General features: G+C 38.4%; 1 protein-coding gene across 1 annotated transcript in view; it reads left to right on the top strand.

Annotated features, from left to right (window-relative positions):
• Nucleotides 1–2,395: 2,395 nt before the first annotated feature.
• LOC106952506 (opsin-5-like) overlaps nt 2,396–9,876 on the top strand; it is a 20,034-nt gene continuing 12,553 nt past the window's right edge. The window contains exon 1 of the mRNA XM_015040662.1: nt 2,396–2,832. The gene's annotated coding sequence lies outside the window, so the exon portion shown is untranslated. The remainder of the gene's footprint in view (nt 2,833–9,876) is intronic.

Genomic DNA, 9,876 nt, shown 5'->3' with positions numbered 1-9,876 from the left:
TTACAGCTCTGACAGCCCTGCAACCTCTGCACAGCTCAGGCAGTGAGGCCACGCTCCCTTAAGCAGCTTTCCATGACTGTCAGTCTGCGAGCTGTGCAGCTCCCAGCAAACTGCATGGACGGCGATGATAAAGTAGGATGACACAGCGCTTTAGGTGCAGCTCCAGCCCTCCCTCAAAGACCTGAATTTACTGTTTGACCACAAATGAAACTTTATTTTTCAAGTGAAAGTCGCATTTGTTTCGGACTGTTGAATTAAGCTCCTTATTCCACGTCAAATGCTAATTGCAAAGAGTCGATGCTGTTTAACTGATCAATATGCTGAACTGCTGCTGAAGATTTCCAAGTCCTAATGAGCCAGTTTTATTGTTTCTGCTTCACATTTATGGATGGAGCGCCTTAGCTGTATGCATTGAGAGCATTTCTGTTACATGGCATCAAATAGATAAACCACCCACACACACACCGATATACACAGCGGAGGCATTCGTACTTTAACTCAGGGACACTGAGGACAGACCAGCCGTCCAATTAGTGGATGAACAGCCATACATCCCCAGGCGCAGCCACTCATTTCTTCATTCCAACAACTGGAAACAAACTGAAACATGTTCATTACTGACCCTCTATTTTGTAAACATTTCTTGAAGATGAAATAGAGCATAAATCACACAGTTATGTTTTTTTTTTGTGTTTCCTAGTAACTGTGAAATGGTAAGAATTGTGAGTCATGTGAAGCTAAAAAATACGCAGACAGCTGTTGGCAGCTGTGAATAAAACTTACATGAAATTGATGCTGGTGTATTTCTTCTAATACGCTCAATGAAAATAAGTTAATCAGCAGAAATGATACAGCAGCAGACAGGAAGGGTGTTTAATCGAGCAGAAGCAGCTGACAGACTGAGACTGAAACATTCTTGAGTATTAAAAATGTCTTGGAACTCAAAGCATTTTTTACATTTTCAGCTGCTGCGGTTCACTTTCACACTGTCAAACAAACAAAACACTTTGAAAAAACAGTTCCCCTCTTCACCTGTGGGTCTCTGCACTTTGAAACATACGGTCGCTCATACGGATAGAGCGACTGTATGTTTTCTACGCTCCTTCGTCCATACGTACCTTCCTTTTGGGAGGGCGAGGGGGCGCCGATTTATGTTTTCGAATCCACCTGAATAATATGTAGTTGCGCCCCTGTGTAGCTATATATATCAGCTGTGACTAATTGTCATTTCGGTTGGTTTCTACATTCAAGATGGTTGAATAGACCCTAACATTAGATGCTAGATGTTAGGATGACGCCATTGTAATGACGCTGCAGGTCTTTTGTGGGCAGCTTTAACGGGGGACATTAACATCCCCTCTGTGCAAAATTCACATTTACGTGTTTTTATACTTCAGTTTGGGTCTCAACTGCTTCTAAAAACAGCCCAACTGATTAAAAAACCTCACAGACGTTTATTTGACAATAACTTAAAGTTTCTTGGTGTCTGGAAAATGAGCTGTTTCAAAAACCTGCCGAATGTTCAGTTACATCCAAAGGGCACTGAGCTGTTACCTAGCAACTCCAGCCTGTTACCTAGCAACGACCCAAGCAGAATTCCAGCATGTTTGGTCAGCTGGTTTTACCGCTGTATGATGGTTACTGGAAAAGGCAAGAGTTTTGTTGGTGACCTATTGATTTACTACTCAGAAACCACTTGCTGCACTGCAAAAACACAAAATCTTACCAAGAATTATTGTTCAGTTTCTAGTGGAAACATTTTAGTACACTTTAAATAAATTACAAGTAACTTTTCAGCAAGATATTGGAGCTTATTTCAAGTCAATTATTACTTAATAATGATGAAAAAGTACTAGTTCCATTGGGTTATTATTTCAATTACAACAATACATTTCTCCTATTTTATACGTGAAATAATCTGCCAATGGAACTAGTATGTTTTTATCAATATTAAGGAACAATTCACTTAAAACAAGCTCCTATATCTTGCTAAAACTACTTCTAGGTTAGTTTTGTGTTTTTCAAAGGCATTAAGATATTTGCATTAGAAACTAGACGCAAATACTTGGTAAGATTTTGTGATTTTGCGATGTGCATTCTTGTTGGTTGTGCAGGAGGCTCTATTTACGCTTTTCAAAGATGTATGGTTGTATAATTACGTGTTGGTTTTTTTTGCATTCGTTCAGTTCGGTTGCTAGCAGCAGTTTATCTGGATTTAAAGTGACAGGTAACCCTATAGCAGCTCATTCTGAAAGGAGCTCAAAACAGACTAAAATTTAATTCTAATGATTTTGTGCAATAAAATTTTATGAACATGTTTTTTATAGCACACAGACCTGTCCTAACATGTGCATAACAGGTCACCTTTAATGAACAGAGTTTAAAGACAGATGAACAAAGTGAGGGGAAAAAGCCGGAGAAGTGGTTGAGACGGGTTGGGGAGTGGTACTTTGAGTCATCAGCGATGCTCAGACCTTCACAGTATTATGCTGATCCCTCTCCCTCGCTCTGCCTCCCTCCCTCTCTCACTCTGAGCTTCTCGTTATACATCAGCTAGACTCGGGTGCGTGTCCAGGATGAGGAGCGCACACGCTGCGTGACGGAGCGCACCCTCGTCCACCTGGCTGCTCACGTGCGTGTCGGCGTTTTGGAGGAGGATTCCTCCACTGAGTGTCAGCCTCACACCGGTCCCCTGCTCCCTCCTCTCTTCTTCTTCTGTGTTTTCAGTTTTTGTTTTTCCTCCCAGAGGCTGGTCAGATCCTCTCCTCCATGTCTGGCTCTCCACCTGGCCTCCATGAGTTTAATTGAGGACAAGCCATTCCTCCCTGGAAGGTAAGCAGCAGCGTCTGTTTCCAGAGCAGAACGGTGACTTTAGGCATCACGGATGTTGATGTATTTCACCTTTTTTGAGTTTCCTTATGTGGTTTTAAGAGGAAATTAAAATTCACATAAAGATGATACAGCTGAAAACATGGATTGTATGTAATTTTAGGGAATTTTCTGCGATTTGTGTCTGATTAGGAAGAAAGAGTGTTTCCTGAAGGGCAGCTTGTTTCAGTAAAGTGGAGTCGGATTGTTCAGCCTGATGATTAAATGAAGTCAGAGACCTGACAGAAGACTGTGTGGGACCCCGCGCAGGATTAGTGACGAGGCGCTCTGACTGCACCTCTCAGCCGCTGCTGTTTATCTTCCAGCCCGTGTGGAAACCGTCACAGTGGTCGACCGTTTCCGACGCAGCCGGGTTGATCTGATCCCAGGCGGCATGCACTGTTTGTTTGAATGTTTGCCTGTAAATAAGCTGCCTGTTGTCGTTGCACAAACATAACTGTGGGTTTCACTTCGGCTTGCCATCAGAAAATCAATATCTGTAGACAATGCTTGGCTATTATGAGCAAGTGTGGCCTGAGAGCTTGGAACAACTTTATTTAACAAAGTGATTCATCTTCGACATTCAGGGATTCCCGTCAAAGCAAAGACATGAAGGAAACGTGAAACAGGATAAATGTCAGAACTCGATGAATAGATTTGTGTGATTTAATGAAGCAGAAAATCACTTTACAGATATTTGCTTCTGCTTCTAATCTGATGTGTATAACACTGCTAAGTCATTTTCAGTGATACTAATCAAGGACATGAATGTCATTCAAGGTTTTGGGTCTTAATACTTAATTTTATCTGTGTTTGGTCGATATACAAGATCAATGAATTTTAAAAGGGTTAAAGATATGGTTGAAACGATTAATCGGATTAATCGAGATGAATTGATTACTTAAATAATCGTCAATTAATTTAGTTCAGTCAACTGACAGATTAATAAAAGACCAGAAGCTGAAAGAATGACACACTCAGAGCAGCAATTAAGCCAGAACTTTAAGAAAATATATATACAACCAAGAGACCACTAAAAATGATCAGTTTATCTGATTTTACTTTTTATAGGTACCGTATTTTTCAGACTATAAGCCGCTACTTTTTCCCAAGCTTTGAACCATGCAGCTTGTAGCCCGGTGCAGCTTTTCTGTGGATTTTTCTTCAACCGCCAGGGGGCGCTTTAGCAGGAAGTGAATCATTGAAAGTCAAAATTGGAAATCAAAGAAGAAAGCGCTGATTTTCATTTTAGAACAAGCACATGCTAGCAGCAGGCACGACGGAGAAATTTCTTTAAACTATCCCCTCATCATGGAAACAACACGAAGAAAAAGATGCAGCTTTTAAGTTGAGGACTATCGATCAGGCAGGAGGGAAATGGAGCCGCTGCACATTAACTCGGTGTGAACGAATCCATGGTTCGGCGCAGGGCTGCGTCCTTAATAGCAGATTTGTTAAGGAAAACCGAGAGGCGCAGATACCAGCTGCTTATAAATGTACGTTTCCAGTTTGTTTGTTTTTAACTTTGTGGGTGTGGCTTTTAGTGAAGTGCGCTCTATAGTCCATAAAATACGGTTTATGTCTGAGTAAAATGAACATTGTTCTTTTATTCTATGAACTACTGGCATGTCTCTGAAATGTCAAGCAAAATTTTTGTATTTATTTGCAGAAAATGAGAAATGGTCAAAATAACTAAAAAGATGCAGTGCTTTCAGACCTCAAATAAAGCAAAGAAAACAACAATACTACTGTTTTAACTCAGGAAGAGTTCAGAAACCAATATTTGGAGGAATAACCAGGAGGTTTTCAGTTCGGATTCACTGCAGTGGGCTCTTAGTTTTAACCAGAGCTGCGTATTTATATAAATAAGTTTTAAAGAAAACGTCTTTATCTAATTTAATTGAACAGTTTTAACTTTAACTGGTTCAAATTATGTTAATAAAATCTACCATTAAGCACCTTTTGCTAGTTAATTATTAATCAGTTAATGACAAAATAAACAGATTATCTGTAGACCATATGATATGATGTCAAGTAGAAAGCGCTCAGATTTTCACATGTTGATGTTAGATGTATTTTTTAAACTGCAGCTGCATTTTTTGCTACAAATAAAGCATTTTCTAAAGGAATTGTGTTTTTGCATTTTATGTAATAAAGTTATTTTCTTATTTAAAAATGAATCAATTATTCAAAAGATTAACTGATATAATAATCAGAATAATTGATTAGTTGGCAGAAAAATTGATTAATCGGAATAATTGCCAGAATAAGAAATGTTAATATCTTTTAATGTATTTCTAACACTGTATAAAAAGATTCAAGTGGTTTAATGAAAAAATTGCAGAATGTGCCCATTTTTTATCCCATTAATCGATTATCATAATAGATAGACTAATTGATTATTAAAATAATCATTAAATGAAGTCCTAGTTAAAAATGATAAAATTATAATATTTCTATATGTAGTGATAAAAAAAATCATTCTGTTGGATATTTGGCCATTTTTCTTGGTATGACTGCTAGAGTTAATTTTAATTATTTGTTTTGCTGGTAAGAATTAGCTTCTTCTTCATTCCTCCCACTTTGTTCTGTCAGCTCTACATCCCTCAGCATGATGCTACCACCACTGTGCCCCGAAGCTGGTGAAGTGTTGTTGGCTCTCAGTGGAGTGAAATCGCTCCGTCTTTGTCTCAGCTGACAGACAAATGGTTTTTAATATACATATATCTCAAATGTTTATGTATTTTATGCAGTTTTTGTATGGGGTAATATTGTTGCCATAAGTCGAGAGCCCATATTTTCTTTATGAAAGCAGGATTTCATGTCTTTTGTTCTCTTTCATGTGCTTACATTTTCAGTTTGAAAGCAAACAAGTATTAAATGTTTTGAGAACAAAAGACATGAAATCCTGCTTTCAGACAGGAAATGTGTGCTCTCGACTTATGGCAGCAATCTTCCCCCATATTCTGGCACAATTACTGCGCTGTGGTTAAATGGACAATCTGCAGAAGACGGAATTATGTTTAATCCAGTTAATCGATTAATCGTCAGTATAACCAATAGAATAATTGATTAATCATCAGAATAATTGATGATTAAAAAAATCTATAGAATGATTAATCAGAATAATCAATTAATCATCAGAATAATCGCTAGAATGAGTAATGTAATGAATAATCATTACTAAAATAATCGTTAGTAAGAGTTTGATATAAACTAATTCCTCTTGAGAAAACAAAGGTTTGAATTAAATCCATAAAACCCCAAACTCAACATAATGTTCACACCAATGAGGAGTGTATTTAAATATCTGACTTCCTGTAAGTTTTTCCCATTGTTTCATTAAATGAATATCAGAAACCTGAAGCTTATATTAAAGGCAGCAGTGAAGAGGTAGCCGGTGCTACTAGTTCTGTTTAGTACATGATAGAAATCAATGTCCAAACGTGAATCCAGGCCTGCTGGGAACTCATTTATAGTCTGATGAGATCATGTCAAGCTCTGCATCTTAAACACTTTAGGTGCGCGCTGCATCATGTGACCCCTCCCTCAGACATTATATAATTTATGTCGCAGCACGGGTGCCGACGTTGGAAGGAGTCGCCTCTGATGGCCCTGTCATGCTGCTGAGGCTTTGTGTGAATATCATACAGTTCTGGCATTTGCTTGTCACTGACAGTCCCTCTCAGTCGAAGAGGCAGGCAGGGTGAATACAGTCAGCTTTAATCTCTCAAAGGTCTCCACGGGCTCTGGGGGACATGCCACAAAGAAACCATACATGTTTCTGCAACGATTTCCTGCTGCATATTTTATATCGCTGTGAATTATAAGCCTACTAGATTATCGCATACAATGAACTCCAGATTGGGGCCAGTATTTATGGGTCAGCTGCTTTATTGAATGCGATTGTCAAAAACAGCAGACAATTAGCAGCTAGTTTGAGATGATGATTATTTTAGATTTCCTGCTTTGGGATCTGTGATGAATTGTGAAAAGTAACACAGAAAGCATAAAAATGTTAGAGCTCTGATGAAAACACTGTTGGCGCCCTGGGGGGCCAGGAAGCCCAATTAAACCAAGCGTAAAAGATGCAGTGTGACACAAAACATCCCAAAACACAAACACAAGATATGTCAAAGCCGCAAACTCTGAGGGCTGGCCGTGAACATACTGTACCATGACCACGATTATGTAATCACTGCTGTTATTTAAGCAATTACAATCACTGATATTGTTGCTGACGCCACTTCAAGGCCATAAAGGTCAAAGAACACGACCGTAGAAATGAAATTTAAAGGAGACCTATTGTACAAAAATCACATTTTGGTAAGTTTTTGTACTTCCATTTGGGTCTAAACTGCTTCTAAAAACAACCCAAGCACTAAAATAAAAGACCCTCCCAGCTGTTTTTTAAGTTCATGTTTTTTGGTGTTTGGAAAATGAGCGGCTTCAAAAACCTTCCGAATGTTAATGATTCGTTCCAGTTGTACCCAACTTCTTAGTTGGAAAAATTAATTAAAACCCTAAAGGAGTTGGATTTTCTACTGGGAAACTGGGAGCAACTCCAGCTACCCCCAGTTACAATCTGTAAGGAGCTTTGCTTTTCAATATGGCTGCTCTTTGCCTCAACCACAGTACAACGTGGTGGAAACATGTTAAATTTACAATTTAAAAGTGCATCTAAAATCAATGATACCTGTAACGCCTTCAATTCTAAGCTAAAAACAAATTAAAAGTGATGTTTGCTTATGGGAACTAAAGTTTAAACAGTACTTGTTCTGTTGGCAGATTATTTCCAAATATCCATCCATCCATCCATTTTCTGAACACCCTTGTCCCTCAGTGGGGTCGGGAGGGGTGCTGGTGTCTATCTCCAGCTAACGTTCCGGGCGAGAGGCGGGGTACATCCTGGACAGGTCGCCAGTCTGTCGCAGTATTTCCAAATAACATTGGGAAAATGTCTTGTTATAAATAAAATAATCTGCAAGTGGAACTAGCACTTTTTCATCAGTTTTAAGAAAATATTGACTTAAGCTCCTACATCTTGCAGAAAAGTTAAACACAAGTTAGTTTAATCTTATTTCAAGCATACTAAGATGTTTGTACTAGAAACTAGACCAAAAATACTTTGTAAGATTTTGTTTTTTGTAGTACAGCAACCTAGGTCAGCTGGTTTTACTGCTCTATGCGCTGTACAATGGCTGCTGGGAAAAAAAGTGTTTTGTTGTTGACCTTCCTTCAAGAAACCACTTACTGGATTATTGTTGGTTGTGCAGGAGGCTCTACTAATGCTTTTCAATGATGTACAGTTGTATAACTGCACATCTTTTTGCAGCAAACAGAGATGTTGAGTTTTGGGGCGTGGCCAGCAGTAGCTTATTTAGATTTAAAGAGACAAGATGCCCTAAAACAGCTCAAAGTAGGCAGAACAGAGCAGACTAAACTCTCATTATCTAGGAACGATTCTGTGCAAAAAAAAAAGTGAAGATCATGTTTTGTATCCTGTTCAAGAAACTACAACAGGGCACCTGCAGCGGCCATCTGCAGGTTTCCCTGCAGATGGCCGCTTACTGCCGCGCTCCCTGACTGTCAGCCCTTTAAATGGCCGCTCATTTCAGACGCTTAACGACTATGAGTGACAGTCCCATTTTCAGTGCCATCATAAATGTCACAGTATTAACCACAGGAGACTTGTTGCAAACTCACGCAGAGCAGATTACTCATCATCCTGACAACAGAAATAAATTGCATCGGTTTAAGACGTTTACCTCGGCGTTTTCCATGTTTCAGGAGCGACGCGGATGCCAGTCGTGAATGAAACGACGGGTTCTTATGCGCGGCCAGCAGCCATTGCATGGTTTATGTTTGGTGTCACCATCTGGAGGTCAGCGCTCTTCTTTCACAGAAGGAATCTAATTAACTGGACATCATAGCTGCTCTGTCATGAAATGTGCCTCTGCGGACCGTCGGTGGAGTTCAGCTGCTCTCCCTCATTTTCAGACAAACTGACGAGTTTTAGCTTCATTTTGTTCCTCAAATCTCAAACACACTTAAAAGCAGATCATTTCAAAGATTAAATACTGAGCAAATACAGGAAGTGGTTTTCAAATGGTGATTTAATTGATGAGGAGAAAAAGGCCAGATGTGAAGAAGTGATTACTCCGTCTTCTTAAATCATGAATTAAATGTGATTAGAAGAAATAAATCCTTTGCTTTGAAGCTGATTGACAAAATAACGAGAAACTCATCAAACTCTGATCTGAAGAAACTCAGGATATGAGCAAATGTTTTTGATCATCGCAAACGCCGAAGCAGAAATTACATTTTTCACATTAATTTAGAAAAACTTTTCCTCCAATTGACAAAATAAAAAGTTGCTTTTGTATTTAGTTATTTATTATTACTGTCACTTTTATTCACGATTTAATTAAATAAAAACTTACAAAAACAAACAAAATGAGATGAAAACAGATAAAAAAATGCTGTACTATCTAGTAAGTATTATGTGTTGACTCAGTTCATCAATAAAAAATAAAAATCTAAATCTTATTAAAAGAAATTTGCTTTGACAGGAAAAAAGGAAATTGATCAGGAACTTCACAAAAAGTCTTGAAGAACATAAAACATCAACAAAACGAGGCTGAAGATATAATTTGAGCAGATTTAGAGAAAATATTCCAGAAACTCTGAAGAAAACCTTAAAGTCATTGTCAGGTTAAAACATCTGATGGAAAATAATCACCTAAAGCATAGAAAGCTTTCAACATAATAAAAACACTGATTTTTACCAAAGAAATGAGAAAAACACACTTTGTTGTTCTGATTATTAGAATAAATCCACGGGCAGGAACAGGTTTATGGAGAATCTATTTATAATAAGAATAAAAAACTAAAATGTCACATTTACATAAATATTAAGACTCAAAACAATTACTGTCAAAACGACAGAAGAACCGCCATGTTTCAGTCAGGAGAGAGGGAGGGAGGAAGGAAGGAAAGAAGGGAGGG

This window comes from Poecilia latipinna, unplaced genomic scaffold, assembly GCF_001443285.1.
Source record: "Poecilia latipinna isolate Pla-1442-1.1 unplaced genomic scaffold, P_latipinna-1.0 Scaffold31, whole genome shotgun sequence".
NCBI lineage: Eukaryota > Metazoa > Chordata > Actinopteri > Cyprinodontiformes > Poeciliidae > Poecilia > Poecilia latipinna.
Note: the sequence above shows the minus strand (reverse complement) of the source record. Positions and strands in the feature narration are given on the sequence as shown.